The 16,766-nt window shown below is 41.9% G+C and overlaps 1 protein-coding gene across 1 annotated transcript in view; it reads left to right on the forward strand.

Annotated features, from left to right (window-relative positions):
- Positions 1–407: 407 nt before the first annotated feature.
- Positions 408–16,766, forward strand: part of UGT8 (UDP glycosyltransferase 8) — an 84,990-nt gene continuing 68,631 nt past the window's right edge. Inside the window, 1 exon segment of the mRNA XM_041760215.1 lies at positions 408–973. The gene's annotated coding sequence lies outside the window, so the exon portion shown is untranslated.

The raw sequence follows: 16,766 nt of genomic DNA on the forward strand, positions 1-16,766 counted from the left end.
GGAGGGATGTGCCTGAGCCCAGCAACCCAAATTACTTTTTCCGGGATCTCCAAACTCGTTTTTTTTTTTTTTTTTTTTTTTTTTTTGAGCTTTCGGATTCAGGAGGCAGGTGCTTCATCACCTGACCCTGACCCTCCCTCCTCATTCCTCCGCGTGTCTCCTCCTCTGCCTCCTTTTGCCCAAGTCCAACTTTTTAAGGGCCCTGGAGGAGCGCCGCAGACTAGGACGCGGGGAAGGGAGCGAAGGCGCGCGAACGCCACGTTGATTCGTACTGCAATAGCGTGGTGAGAAGGAAAAAAAAAAAAAGGCGGGCACGGGGACCAGAGCGGGGTGGCAGAAAGGGCACAGGGCACGCCGAGCGGGGGGAGCGGGGGCGGGGCCACGTGCCAGTCCCAGGGTTCCCAGCTCGAGCGCGCGCGGGCCCCGGGCTCCCCAGCGTCCCAGCCCGCCCGCCGCCCGCCGCCGCGCCGGGCGAGCATCCCGGTGCCAGGACCTGCCGCCCGCCCAGCCCGCGAGCGCGTCGCACGGAGGCGCGTCCGCACCCATGTCCCGGCCGGGGCGGCGGCAGCAGGCGTCCGCAGGCGTCCGCAGACCCTGGCGTGTGATGCGAGGCTGAGCGCGTGGCGCCCGCGTCGTGCCCCGCCGAGCCGGACGCGGGAGGAGAGGGCGCGCTCCAGCTCTTCTAGCCGAGCGCGGGGCGGGGCGCGGCTGGGGGGGCGCCACCCGCGGGGAGCAGCGGAGGAGCAGGCGCGCTGCGGGCCCGAGGGAGGGCACCGTTAAAGCTTTGCCATCGTTGCGAGCCCCGGGAGTCCGTCCTAAGCTAACACACTAACTCCACAGCCTCCATCACGCCCCCGAACCACCGAAGGCGGCGACACCTGATCCAGCGCACAAACACGGGTCCCTTCTGTCCCCGGATACGATTACGCGGCGGAGACACATTCAAACTCACGCGCAGCAGCCGAGAGCCGAGGTGAGTAGAGGGACCGCGCGGTTCCCGCGGGAGGCCGGGGGCGGGCCGGGGGGAGGAGATGGGCGTTGTTTGCTCCCGGAGGTGAGCGCGGGGCGCGTGGCTGCGATCCCGGGGTGGGGGGCTGGGGGTGGGATGGGAAGGGCCGAGGGGCTTGGGCTGAGCGAGGTAGGGAGTGGGGAGCGGGGAGAGAGCTTGAGGGGCTGTGCCGGAGAGGTTCCCGGCTGCCCGGGTCGCTCGGTGCTCCTCTCTCTTCCATATGGCACCCGTTGGAGGGTCTTCTTGAGCAGGTGCGCGCCGAACTCGAGACGGGAGGGGACACCCGGGCGCGGGTCTGGCCGAGGACCTTGCACTTGACCCTGGAGGGATGGGCGTCCGGGAGCCCCAGGGCGGGAGCCCGCTGCGGGCGGGCCTGGGGGACCAGGAAGTTTCGGACCTCTCGGGACTGGCTCCCCCTTCGTGCGCTCCCTGAAGGGGAGCCGAGCCGAGCGTGTGGGGGTGGGGAGTCTCCGGGGCTGCGCGCCCCCGCACCTGCACGCTCCCTCGGGCGGGACCTTCGAGCCTCGGCCGCAGCCCGCCTGCCGGTGCGACCCCCCTCCCCGGGATGCGCGGGGGCGGCAGGGTCGCGCGCCGCTCCCCACGCGGTTGCGAGAGCCCTGCGGCGTGCCCTGGCCTCAGAGCAGCCTGCGGGAAGTAGGGCGCCTTCCCCGGGCTGCAGGAGCGGCGAGGGGGCCGGGGCGGCGTGGTGGGGGGTGCGGGCGGCGGGCGGCACCGAGGGCGGGACGGGCGGAGGCGGCGAGGGGCGCAGTCGTGCGTCCGGGGCAAGTCAGCGGTTGATCTCCAGGTGGAAGAAGTGGAGCGCGGTGAAGGTGCCCGTCGGCAAGCGCCTGTACCTGCACCGCCGGTTCCCGTCACCTTCAAGCATCTCGGGGCCCGGGGGAGGGCGAGGTGGACTTCTGAGGGCCCCAAAGACTAACTCCTTGGGACGCTAGAGCGTGTGGAGCAGCCGCTCTTAAGGAGGGGACGGGCGGTGGCGGTGGCGGTGGCGGTGGCGGTGGGCGGTGTTCTCCAGCAGGAGTGACCCCAAGTCACCTGTACTGTGAGTCAGTGTTCCTAAGACGTAGCCTTTATCTCAGGTGGGTTGCACCCAGAAAAGATCACACAAACAAACAGAAACACGACCTTAAAAACAGTCCCTTTAAGGCTGTCCCCTTGTGTATGGAGTTTTTCAAGATTGATAGCCCGAAGGTGTGGCTGGTTGGCTATTTGCCAGGAGTGCTGGGGTTTCTTTTTCTGTAATTTCGTGTTCGAAAAAAGGTCTCCAGTCAGAATTGCCGTGCTTATATATCCTTAGAGGGTAAAAAAAAAAAAAAAAAAAAAGATTGCCATTTGAAGAAAGGATAGAAGGTCCTGTTTAATTGGTATTCTAATCCTTTTTTTTTTTTAATATTTTTTTATTTATGATAGTCACAGAGAGAGAGAGAGGCAGAGACACAGGAAGAGGGAGAAGCAGGCTCCATGCCGGGAGCCCAATGTGGGATTCGATTCTGGGTCTCCAGGATTGCGACCTGGGCCAAAGGCAGGCGCCAAACCGCTGCGCCACCCAGGGATCCCCGGTATTCTAATCCTATTAGGATTAATCACACTTTATTCTCTGGAGGTTTTTAAATTAATTGAAGAGTCAGTGTTATATGATAAGGGAATCCAGAATTTGTTAACTAAGTTAAATCATAAATCAGCATTTTTCCCCCCCCCAATCCCAAAGAGGAAACAGTGGATTTAGTTTTCTAATGTAAAAACTATCTTCTGGTAGGTAGTTTGAGGTTTGGCTTTAGGAACCTAACTATTCAGCAACAATTCTAGATCATTCCAGAGGGAAATACTCTAGTATTGTTTGATTTGCCTGCCACCCACAAGATAAAGGTGACATCCAGTGAGTGTTGTGTGATTTAGTGCCATAGGATTGTTTAAAAACTACAGTGAAGTATAATGCCTGGACATTTGGTGAAAGCTTAATAGTGTTTTTGTAGCTGGACATAACTGAGTAGAAACAATACTTCTGACTTTTTCTGAGGAATGCAAATGTAGAGATCCAAACTCTTTAAATATATAATTTTCAGAGCTTTATGCTTCTTGTAGTAATACTTGGTGCAAAACAAAACAAAACAAAACAAAACAAAACACCACCACCAACAACAAAACAACTTGGTGCACTCATTAGGAAATTAAACCAGTGGATTAAATAAAGATATTTACAACAAAATTTATTTCTTATAAAATCTATTTTTTCATGTGTAAAGAGTTTGATATTTGATTTAAGTTACTTAAAACATTTCATAATACCTTGTCAGCTTTATTACCACTTAAATATTGATGATAAAGGAAGAAAAATAACCACATGCCCAATTTTCAGACTCCTTTTCAAAGTTATATATTTATTTGTCAAATAATATTGAGTTGATGCTGGGACACCTGGGTGGCTTTGAGCATTGAGTGTCTGCCTTTGGCTGGGGGTGTGATCCCAAAGTCCTGGGAGTACCTGGATCGAGTCCTGCATCAGCTCCCTGCATGGAGCCTGCTTCTCCCTCTGCCTGTGTCTCTGCTTCACTTTCTCTCTCCAGGTCTCTCATGAATAAATAAATCAAATCTTAAAAAAAAATATTGAATTGATGCTACTTAATTTACACTAGATTTTCAGATATATCAAGAGAGTATGAACTTTTGATTGTTTTTGTAATATATAATAATACTCTGTTTATGGATATTGATGCCATCTGGGCCGTTGCTTATTTGCATAAGTGCATCTTCTCCATGGCTGTGTCCTCACATGATCAATTACTGAAACTTAAAAATGCAGCTATAAAAGCAAATAATTTCTAAATCTTACACTCTTACTTGCTCCCCTGGATTTAAGTTAATTTTTTTGTGGGCTTGTCTTCATGAGCATGAATTCATAAAGAGTTGAATGGTGCTAATCGTTGAGGTGTATAGAGCTGTTTTTGTTTATGGTAAATGGTCTCAGTTTGCCCTGTTGAAATACTAGATTGGAGACAGAAGTACTATTCTTCCTTTTATGGTTTTTCTGGGTTCTCTTTCTGTTATCAGCTATCACTTTCTACTGCTGTCAGGCTGTGAGCGTGTCCTGCTGCTGTATTATCTGTTGTCTTTTTTTTTTTTTCTGTGAAATGATGTGGGCTATTGACCGAATATAAAGCCTGTGGACTTTGTGACAGGTACTTGCTGTTCTCATGCTTTATTTCTGGGCTGGATTGTAAGCTATATGGCTGAGGTTCCTAGTAGGATGGCTTCTGTACGTAAATGGTTTTAATACAATATTGTTTTACAGAATGTTTTGTGTATAAGATCTTTAGAAGGGTGTCTTAATTCCAGACGGTTCTGTCTACTACTGAAAAATCTTTGCTTTTCTGAGAAATCGAAGTAGCCCTTAAAAACAGTACTTTTACAGTAGGCCAGATTGCTTTTGTTTAGGAATATGTATACAGTGATATTTTCTGTACCACTTTCTGCCATTGAAACTAGCTAGCCATATGTAATGTTAAGTTTTCTTATTCTGGAAGCCAGGAATAAGAAGTATGACTTGATAATCTTGATAACCATAGTTGAAGCTAAGTCAATCATTTCATTTTTTTTTTAAATTTATTTATTTATGATAGTCACACAGAGAGAGAGAGAGAGAGAGAGAGGCAGAGACACAGGCAGAGGGAGAAGCAGGCTCCATGCACCAGGAGACCGATGTGGGATTCGATCCCGGGTCTCCAGGATCGCGCCCTGTCCAAAGGCAGGCGCCAAACTGCTGCGCCACCCAGGGATCCCTAAGTCAATCATTTCAGTATTATTTTGCCTACCTACGTATGAAGGAGCTACGTAATCAAATTAGTTTGAATAAATTAGTTTAATTTAACCTTAGAAAATAGTAGTAATCAACATCTTTCTAACCCAAACCATTTTGCAAGCATTCATTCTTTTATTCAACAAATATTTATTAAGAGCATATTGTATTGTTGTGCTCTGGGGATATACAGACACAGAAAACCCTGGAAGGGCTCTGGCTTTAAGAGGTTAGATAGATTGAAAACGAACTAGTGTCAATAAGTGCAATATAATGCTGTAAAGTCTATGAGTGCTGTGATAAAGATATGCAGAGTGCCCTGAACAGGCATTTGGAAGTGAGCAGAAGACTAGAGAGGCTTTGTAGAGAAGGTGACATAAAAGTCAGTGTTATAGGCACAGGCAAGGTCATGGGGGGCTGTTTGCCATCATAAAGAATATGGACCATTTTCTGCCCAAGTTTGTTCCAAACACAAGAGTGATACGATGAAAAGTTAACTCTCACAGCCATCAACAAGGATGGATCTGAGGAATATGAGACAGGATTGGTGGTTTGGAAGGTATTGGAGTGATCTTGTTGAGGACCTTATACTGTAGTGTGGTAGCAGTAAGGTGAAGAAAAGGGTTTGATCACATGGATGATAAGGTAGGAGAATCTCTGGTGAGTGATTACATGGTAGGTGACATATGAGGATGGGATAGGAACTTTAAAGGAGAGGTAGGTTGGAGGAGCAAGGGTGATCGAGTTCCGTTTTGGAAATGAATGTGAAGTACTTACAGAAAATCCAACCGAAGAGGCTGGTCCAGTGGATCATTGCACAGAAGTTCCGAGTAGAGAGGTCTTGGCTGGCTAAATAAGGTAGATAAACGGATGGTTAAATAGGTAGGTGGACAAATGGACGGATAGATGGATGGATGGATGGATGGATGCACTGATTTAGCAGTTTTCAGTACATGGGTGGTTGAAAAAAAAATGAAATCGATATGCCTTTCAGGATAGGTACAAAGAGTAAGAGGGAGATAAAAGCCTGGGGAATCTTAAAATGTAAACGTTAGGTGAGAAATAGGGGAGCAGTAAGGAATGAGAAGTACAGAGTGAAAAGCAGGAGGAAAATTGGGGGAGAACAGCTTTTTTAGTAGCTGAAGGAGGAAAGAAGTTCAAGAAGTAAAATTAAGTACTAAAATGAAAGGTATTGGACAGTCCTGGTTCTGCCCCTAACTCTGTGCCTTGAACTTAGACTATAGTTCTCATTTACAAAAAGAGAGTCCAAGTGCCTACACCATGTGGCTACGGTGAAGATCAGATGAGATTAAAGTCTGGCAAGCTCGTACCTAAGAGGTTATTGATTTGCGTTCATTAAATGCTGGCTGTTTTTTATGAAAAGCAGAACTTGGATTTGGTGATTAGTTGGTCTGTAGAGACTATTGCTTTCAGCAGTACGTGCTCTCAGGGATCAAGGAGGGTGATTAAAGATATATTTCAGAGGAAAACTTGATCAGATTTACAGCCTTTGGGGAGGAAGCCGGTAAAATTAGGGGCAATTGGAAGTTTTGAAGGGAGCAGAGAGAGCATCGGAAAGCCTTCCTTGAGGAGAGGGTGGGAATTGCAAGAGCTCTGGGGGAGTTGTTGGGATCCTCAGGACAAGCCACGCTTCTACCAGCCTGGAGAGTTCTGTAGTATACAGGTTGTGTTTTTAAAAGCATCTGGGATCCCTGGGTGGCGCAGCGGTTTGGCGCCTGCCTTTGGCCCAGGGTGCGATCCTGGAGACCCGGGATCGAATCCCACGTCGGGCTCCCGGTGCATGGAGCCTGCTTCTCCCTCTGCCTGTGTCTCTGCCCCTCTCTCTCTGTGTCTCTCATGGATAAATAAATAAAATCTTAAAAAAATAAAATAAAAGCATCTGGTAGTCAAATCGTAGACATTTTAAATGTCTTGTTAAATTATTTTTGGTATTATAAGTGAGTTCTAGTTTTTTTAGATAATCTAATAAGGGCATAGATTATTCATTTTAGAAGAGTCTGAACAAAAACAAGAAGACAAATGATATTAATATTTGATGATCAGAAGGTACTTTCATATCTTATATGGTCTTAAAAGTCAACACTATGGGAAGCAATTACTAACTTGTATAATAGGAGAAAGACTGATTTATTATTTGTTTTTAAAAAAATTAGGTGTACCATAGTAATATTTAAAAATGCCTACTTTTTTTTCCCTTGGATTTTCTCTATTTGGATGGGTAATGCTTTATATCGGAGATAAACATCTAAAATTAAATTTCTGTTTTACTATGTGTATACATTTTTCACCCTGTAATTAGTGAGCATTTTGAGAAAATGTTTGCATGTATGAACTGGTTTGGGAACCAATCAACAATCGAACATAATGCATATTATTTACTAATTGATTGTAAGGCATATTGGTGATTAATTTGTTATAAATACTATAGATTTTTCTTTTTTAGTTCAAATTGGTATGTTTCAGTACATGCTTATTACCATTATTTACCACTTGTCATGTGGCACTTGGTGCATACTTAGTTTTTAGAATTTAAAAAAAAATAATTTATTTATTCACAAGACACAGAGAGAGGCAGAGACGTAGGCAGAGGAAGAAGCAGGTTCCCCATGGGGAACATGATGTGGGACTCAAACCCAGGACCCTGGGATCACAGGATCACGCCCTGAGCCAAAGGCGGATGCTCAACCACTGAGCCACCCAAGTGCTCCAAGAATAGAAATACTTCTGTAGGTATCCCAGTTCACTAAAAAATTTACATTATAACCAACTTGGTAGATATTTGCTTGATATTGGAATATTATTGATATATAATATGTGTAAAATTATTTTGTATTTTTCAATTCTATTTTTAAAAAATTAATACTTGATATATTTTCAAGAAATCAAGTCATAATTTTTTAGCTGTTACATTGGCTATAACTGGCTTTAATAAGTAATAACTGTGGTGCTGATTTTCCTCCCAGTGAGTCATTTTAGTTTAATAATATGTCCCCATGAATTAAAAAAATATATTTTTTAAAGAAAGTAGAATCTAGTGTTCGAATATGCTGTATTTGAATAGTTGTATAAAAATTCAGTTTTTATAAACCGAGTCATATTTATAGAATTTAAAATAAAGGTGATGGATATACAGATGTTTGTTAATCTTTATAGGGCTTTTCTGTATGTTTCATATATTTTACAGTAAAAAATATGGACAAATGTGGGCACTAAGCATATCAGTGTATCAAGAGATGCACTGCTATTTACAGCAATATCAAAGTAAATCTTTCCATAAAAAGAATCCTTTTTCCATTAATCTGCTTTGCAAATTCAAATTTCTCTAATCTATTTAAGTCGATACACACCACTAGCACACCACCACCAAACTTGGACACACCTCTGTACCACATTTTGTTTTTTGTTTGTTTTTTTAAAGATTTTATTTATTTATTCATGAGAGACAGAGAGAGAGAGAGAGAGAGAGAGAGAGAGAGAGGCAGAGACACAGGCAGAGTAAGAAACAGGCTCCATGCAGGGAGCCCGATGCGCAGGACTCGATCCCGGGTCTCCAGGATCACACCCTGGACTGAAGGCGGCGCTAAACCGCTGAGCCACCCAGGCTGCTCTCTGTACCACATTTTGAATGGAGTTCCATCCACCAGACTTTTTTAAACTTCAAAATTTAAGAAAAAGGCTTAATGTGATCCTTCATCATAACATCCCTTGTTCTTAAGAGGAGACATCAGCAGAAAGATTTCTGTTGTGGTTTTTGTGTGTTCCTGTTTGTTTTGATTAGCAGTGGAATGAATGAATACTTCGGTATGTTGCCTTCCTGCTTTGAGAGAGTTGCTTTAAGATTGGATAGTATTGGATAGTGCAGGGCCTGCAGGCCCTTCCCAGTAGGTTCTCAGGAAGAAAGGCCTTGTGCTTTACATAGCTTTTGCATTTGTTGGGCTGTACCTGTTGTTCGTTTGTACACACCAGCCAATCAGAAAGAGCAGGGCTTAGAGGGAAACTGGTCAAGCAGGTTTGCCCATCTATTTAAATGGTAAGGAAAGCAGTGAAATTTGTGGATAAGGTCAAGGGTGGAACTATTTTAAGGAATATTAATGCTAATCACTGACTCTTTCTCCAGGGTTTTGAAAATCCTTTGGGGGCATTTGTGAGAAGTGTCTTCAAGGAGCTAGAGTGAGAGTAAAGGGAACTGAAAGAAGGAAATAAGAAATAGGGAATTAGAACTAGGTGAACAGAGGGAAAGGAGAAACAATAGTGAAGGGGAAAACAAAAAAAGAGGAAGAAGTCAAGTGTTTCAGTGTCCGTTCTAGGCTTTGTGTAAGCTTTGGTCTGAGAATGAGTTTAATTAAAACAAGCAAACACCTGTGGTCTTCAATATCCAATCTAGGGAACACTTTACAGGGTCAGAGCTGAGGCTTACTGGGAATATTCATGGGAAAATGTTGTAGTTAACATCTCTTAACACTAACTTTGTGTTTGAAGTACATAGTTCCCTTGAACAGTAGTGAAATGTTCTATTCATACAGCTTATTTGTAATCAAATTTCTTACTCATATACCCTAATCGTTTTATCCTCCTTCCACCCTGAGGGTTGTCCAGTAGGTAGTCATGTTTTATAAACCATGACCTGGGAATGCAGAGCTCTTAAGTAACTTCTGGAGATCACTAGGATAGTCTGTGAGGATTTGGTGTTGGGACGCAGGCTTCTTTCCTAGAGCGGTGCCCTGGAACTATAGCTCACCACCTGCTGAAACCTGGATGCCATGAAATGACCTTTATTTTTATTTTTATTTTTTAAATTTTATTTAGTTATTAGAGAGAGAGAGAGAGAGAGAGAGAACGCACAGGAGCGGGGGAAAGGGAAGAGTGAGAAGGAGACTCCCCATTGAGCAGGGAGCCTAGTAAGGGGGTCCATCCCAGGACCCTGAGTTGAAGGCAGACGCTTAACCGACTGAGCCACCCAGGTGCACCTGAAATGACCTTTATTTTATTTATTTATTTTTTAATAAATTTATTTTTTATTGGTATTCAATTTGCCAACATACAGAATAACACCCAGTGCTCATCCCGTCAAATGCCCCCCTCAGTGCCCGTCACCCATTCACCCCCACCCCCCTCCCTCCTCCCCTTCCACCACCCCTAGTTCGTTTCCCAGAGTTAGGAGTCTTTATGTTCTGTCTCCCTTTCTGATATTTCCCACACACTTCTTCTCCCTTCCCTTATATTCCCTTTCACTATTATTTATATTCCCCAAATGAATGAGACCATATAATGTTTGTCCTTCTCCGGTTGACTTACTTCACTCAGCATAATACCCTCCAGTTCCATCCACGTTGAAGCAAATGGTGGGGATTTGTCGTTTCTAATGGCTGAGTAATATTCCATTGTATACATAGACCACATCTTCTTTATCCATTCATCCTTTAAATAAGTCTTTCCTTAGGCCTCACGAGAGACTCTTTACCCATTACCTGAGATTTTCTTCCCCTTGAGCCCCTGGAATGGTTGGCTATTCTCACTCATACACTGCATTTTTATTTATAAATAGAGGATTCACAGTTTGCAAGTCTAGCTCTGACTTCTTAGGTATTTCCTCTGTAGAGTTTCAGCTCAGCTTCCAAACTCAGGTCTGACACCCTCATTTGCCTCTCTTTGGGCATAGACTTGGGTGCCATTTTGGGATCTAGCCTCCTTTTTCCCCCTTATATCCAGCTGGTCCCTAACTCCATCACTCACTGTCTTCTTCATGAAGACCTTTCACACATTGATACTTTACACTTAGCTTCTGCTGCCTGATTCAGTCCCTGTCACTTGCTGACCACATCAGTGCCTCCTTCTCACCACACCCTGCTCCTTTGTTCCTCTTCTCTCCATCTCTTACTGGGACCCATTTGGCTTCCAAGAGTGCCATTCAACTGTGCCATTAATTTTCACGTGGGAAATTCCGGCTTTTGGGGCCTTACTGTCCAGCTGCATTCTGATCACCCTCCAATAGGTCCCATCTATCAGGTTCCATTTATTCGTAGAGGTATTTGTTTCAGGATATTCCCCCACCTGATTTGTCCTGCTTTTTTTCTCTCTGGACTTGCAAATTTTCATCTTTCACCATATTGACACTTAAGTTCCATCTCAGACTACTGCTTCCCAGTCTCTTGATTTTCTTTGACTTTGTTTCCTACTTATATTGATGATCCTTTAATACTGAATTAGGTTAATTCTCTCTCTGAGAAGAGTATGAGCCCTTAGAAGGTGGGCCTTTGCCCATAGTTGCCTCATAATGTCTCAGACAAACACATTGATCACAGATAGGATTTTAAAACAAAATTGAGTGGTACCTTTAGTGACTAGGGCAGCAAGGGAGACGCATTCTCCAATTTTCTATATGTATGTTGATGCTTTATCTTTGTTCTTTCCATATTTGTATAATTCAACCTTGAAATGTTCCCTTATTTGCTTTTAAATGAAATGTGCTATGTAGAAAGCTGTATCGCTTAGTCACACCAAAGTTAGATGTTATTATCTGTTACCTCTACATTGTGAGTCCTTTGTACTCTTTATTATAATATTTATTGTCACTTAGTAGGTTTGTCTTTTTGAATTTACCTGGGGCTTCTAATGGATGGAAGTACATGCACAGCTAACTCTAGGCAAGGCTAATAAAAGGAAATAATGACAGAGATAATTACATGTATTTAGTTTTGTGTTCTGTGTTTATATCTGAATATAAGCACACCTGATGTCATGAAACAGTAGTTGGAGAAAGAAATGATTACACATATTAGGAAGATCTGACTTAGGAGACATTTGAATTGCTCCCTTCCTCCCCACCCCCAGATAAGACATTTCATACCAATTAATTTAAAGCACCAGTCCAGGCAGAGTTCTTTTTTTCCCTCTTCTGTGCTTATTTCCTCCTTTGGTAATTGGCAAAATGCTCTGGTTCTAAATGTCTCTTCTTCTGTCTCCTTCTGCGCAGGGGCAGTAGGAGTGGGAATAGGAATGAGCACATTTTAAGGAATTTCTTCAACCAAACTGAAAAGAAAATAAACAGGTTTGGTTAAACTATTCATAAGAAGTGATGCCTGAGTCTGCTGTTTGCCTCTTCTTATTTTTTTTTTATTTTTTTTATTTTTTAATTATTGAGCCCATTTGGGAGGTAACTATGGTATTTTGGTCAGTTAGAATTTATTTGGCATATGCTTTGGGATATCGTTCTTGTTCAGATTTCACAACTATGCAGAATCTACAGAAACAAGGTCCTCTGGCTGTTCTGCTCCTTGCTTTTGCTGTCCCACTCTTTCTTCCTACACCTGCCTGCCCTTCTGGAGGTAATGTTCCTGCGTTTGGTGGGGAAATCAGAAGAGGGACCCTAGTGGTTGGGGAGGGGAGGATGTGGGTAAAGGTGTATGTGGGGTCGTAGGGGTGTGCCCATCACTTGCACAGGAGCTGGTATTTTATTCAGATCACCTTGTATAGTAGTAGTCCAGCCTGAATAAGAACCCCAACTGCTTTATGCTTTTTCATCGTTATTTTGACAGTAAAAATACTTCAGCTTACAATTTTGTTTTTTAAATATTTTTTTTTAAATTTTTATTTATTTATGATAGGCACACAGTGAGAGAGAGAGAGGCAGAGACACAGGCAGAGGGAGAAGCAGGCTCCATGCACCGGGAGCCCGATGTGGGATTCGATCCCGGGTCTCCAGGATCGCACCCTGGGCCAAAGGCAGGCGCCAAACCGCTGCGCCACCCAGGGATCCCCAGCTTACAATTTTGATACTCCTTAAATGCATTCCTATTCCTCCTCATACTTCTCTGCCCAAAAAGACATGAGATGTTTTGAACTAGACATGTTGATTCCTGGAGGTCTGTATAGTGAGTATCTGTAACATAGGCGAATTAATTCAGACATTCATTCAACAAGCAGCCTATTTTTTTTTTTTTCAAGCAGCCTATTATATGATAGAACTCTTCTGCCTTAGAGCTAGAATACATGGTGATTTTTAAAAACCTAGCATAAAATTTAAAAGTTTTTGTAAAAAAGGTTTAAAGAGGTCATTATTAAAGCTTTTCAGAAACTGCTTCTGATTTGGGTGTCTCAGAATTTAGGAAAAAGTTATCTATCACCTGACATAAGGCAGTGGCCACTTTGGAGAGTCTTTATATGGTACAGATAAGAGATAGTGAATTAGGACCCAGGAAACCTGAGTGCTAGGTCCCACTCTGTCAGTGAGTAACTACAAACTTATCCAGGTGATGCTAGGCAACTGCCCCCCCCCGGAGAACTTGTCCCTTTCTTTACAAATGAGAAGATTTGGACTCAGTTATCTTTAGTCTTTAAATTGGGACTTTGTTTTTTTTAAGATTTTATTTATTTATTTGAGAGAGAGAGAGCACAAGCTAGGGGAAGAGGCAGAGAAAGAGGGAGAAGTGGACTTCCTGCCCAGCAGAGTGCCCAACATGGGACTCCATTCCAGGACCCTAGGATCATGACCTGAGCCAAAGGCAGACGCTTAACTGACAGAGCCACCCAGGCACCTCATACTTTGACATGTTTTAAATGAAAATACATATTTTAAAAATATTTGGTATCATTCATAACAAGTGTATTAAGTACCAGTATTCAAGTAAATTTGTATTGTTTCCAAGACTAATAACAATGGTGATGCTATATGAAAGATTTCTCTGGACTTGCTTCATTATGCTGAATACCACGTATAATTCTAGATGTTAAGAAGGCACAAAATTACATTTTCACATGTTAGTGAGGAAGCATCAGAGAAATGCATTCTGTCTTTCTACAGAACCTACCCAAATCTTTCTCTTCTGGGGAATGATATAACTTTGCTCTTATCTAATAGCCCATAGTAACCTTCTCTTATGATTATGAGGTGATTATGCAGGTATTTTATAAGACAGCATTGGGAAAGTTTGTTGTTTGTTCATGTGGACTTCCAAGGAATTAAACAGAAATATCCAGAAGTTTGTTTTTTGATTTGTTTTTGGTTATAGTTGTGCCAATGTTTTTGGTTCTAAAATGTGTTTAAGATATCACTTGGCAATTTGTTTTGTGAGTGTTAATAATGTTAATGTAGAAAATGTTAAAAATCCACTTAAACCAGTGATATTAACAAAAAGGATTTTATTAATAAGGAAGAGAAACAACCTATGATATTTTGTGACCCTAATACATTTCTGCAGCCTTAAGACTATCATGTAATGATGTTTTAAAAAGGTGTTTCCTGGGGTGCCTTTTTGGCTCAGTCAGTAGAACCACGTGACTCTTGATCTCAGGGTTGTTGAGTTCGAGCCTCACTTTGGAGGTAGATACTTTAAAAAATTATAGTAAAAAAAAACAAAAACAAAACAAAAACTGTTTCTCCATATGTGAATTTGTCCTGTTGTGTTGATCTGGGTCTTCTTCCCATTCACTGTGGTATTCCACAAGTTAAAATCCTAATAAAAGACAATTATAAAAAGTCCTAATGAAACATTTTAAAACATTGCCAAACATTAGTTTTCTTTTAAGAAAGCCTGTACTTATAAGAACTTAAAGTGTTATGCAGTCTCATCTATGAAACTTTTTTCGTTTGTTTAAAGATGAGATCAGAATAAAAACAAAGAATTTCCTTATTGTTTTGCTGAATGTTGATCACATGATGCAGTTGCATGGAGATAACTGTACCAGGCTGGTTTTGAAGAGATGAAGAGAAAAGAAACCCACACTTATTCCTATATGATTTGTATATCATATATATTTTAAAACCGGGTATGGGATAAAAATCAAAAGTGTCTTAATATTAGCCACTATTTTCTTTATTAAAAAAGACAATTGCATTTTTTAAAATCGCAAACTTTTATCTCTGTGATTCTTGAAATGGTGCCTGAACTAGCAGTACCAGCATCACCTGGGAATTTGTTAGAAATGCAAATTTGGGGGACCATCCCATACCTCTAGAATCTGAAACTGTGAGGATGAAGCCAATAGTCTGTCTTAATAGGTTCTCCAGGTGGTTTTGATGCAGGCCTAAGGTGGAGAACCAGTGATCTCTGATAGTAAATATAATCAATTCAGTTTTTCCATGTGATGAAAACATTTTAGGGATAAAGAAAAACTGGGTATCGATTTCAAAATGCTTTTCTGTTAATACTTTGCTACATACACATTCTGCCCCTCAGTTTATTAAAAACAACCAAAATGGGTTGGATTAGTTGTTTACTTTGGCATGTTTTGCTATGACTGTGTGTGTAAGGGCAGCCCAGAGGTTCTCAATACTGTAATTACTTGACAAGCATTAAAAAAAGCAAAAAAAAAAAAAAAAAAAAAGGTAAAACCAAAGTCTTATCTCCAGAAATTCTGATTTAATTGATAAGCTAAGAGCTGATAGGTAGGTTTTCAGGCTTCTCTAGATCCTATAGGCATCCCAGGTGATTATAAAGTCTGGTTAGAGTTGAGAGCCACTGGAACATAGCCATATGTTCAAAAATTGGCTCACTTACCACATTACTGTCCCTTAAAAAATTATATAGGTAAATTAGGTCCTTTCATTATTTTAAGCAAATTGCCTTTTGTGTATGTGCATTTAAAAAATAATTTGTTTTCCAGTAGTTACTGTATTGTTGACCACTTGAGCACTGTTAATCAGGTTTTATTATTATTAATTCTACTTCTTGGCTTTACCCTGAATCTTTTTTTTTTTTTTTTCAAATATTTTATTTATTCATGAGAGACACAGAGAAAAGCAGAGACATAGACAGAGGGAGAAGGAGGCTCCCTGTGGGGAGCCTGATGTGAGATTGGATCCTGGGACCCCGAGATCACAACCTCAGCCAAAGGCAGGTGCTCAACCACTGAGCCACCCAGGTGCCTCACCTTGAATTCTTTCTTACCCAAAGTGCAGTCCATCTGCCTGCATCATCCCATATCACCAGAAAGCTTAGAAGTAAATAATCTAGGGCTGCATGCTAGACAAGCTGAATCAGAATTCTCATTTTAACAGCATTCCTATGAAATTTGCTTCACATTAAAGATCCTTGTTAACATAAAGCTTAAAATTGGGGTGAGTTTCCTTTTTCTCCATTTTTTTTCTTAGCATCTATCTTAACTACTTTTATGAATGAAATCAGTCTCATTAAGCCTATTTTTAAACCATTGTTTCAGTAAGTTTTTTAATTGTAAGGGATCACCAAGACCATCTAACATCATAGCCTTACCTGGCAGGTGAAGGAAATTAGGCACAGAGAAATTAAATGACTTGTCCTAAATTACAAAGGCTACTGATAGGGGAATCCATAGATGCATGCCATATGTATTTTTATTTTTATTTTTTGCATTACAGATACTTCATTATAGGATCAATTAAAATACTATTTTCATAGTGTAAACAACCTGAAATTGGAGCTGCCTGAAAAGATAGTATTAGGTTACTGAAGTCCGGCATATATCCAAAAAACAAAATTTTAAATACACATTGACATTTATTTAGATTATCTACCTAGAGTGACATTGATTAATACTTTACTAATACACCGGTATTTCAAATTATGTTATAATTTGTGGCATTAAGTGATAATGAGAAAGTTGAATATGTAATATTTAACTGAAAATTGAAAGGTACAGTCATGGCCTTATAAATTACTAAAATTGTATTCATGAGTTCTTGAGATATCATAGGTACCTTGTAACAGGACATTAAAAACATGTACTTTGGTATTGCTTTATTCTGAGTTCCTTAAGATCTTGAGCTGGGTATTATGCTTCTAAGTACCCAGGAAAAGTAAACTTTAACTCTAGTCTTTATATTTCAGATCTACATGCCCTTCAAATCATTTGGATTTTTCAGTGCACGTAATGATTGAGTATTAGATCCTTGTCTTTCAATCTGGTGGTTGAATTGCATCAAAATCTCCAGATGCATACTAGAAATGC

The sequence above is a fragment of the Vulpes lagopus genome, chromosome 6 (assembly GCF_018345385.1).
Source record: "Vulpes lagopus strain Blue_001 chromosome 6, ASM1834538v1, whole genome shotgun sequence".
In the NCBI taxonomy this organism is placed as follows: Eukaryota; Metazoa; Chordata; class Mammalia; order Carnivora; family Canidae; genus Vulpes; species Vulpes lagopus.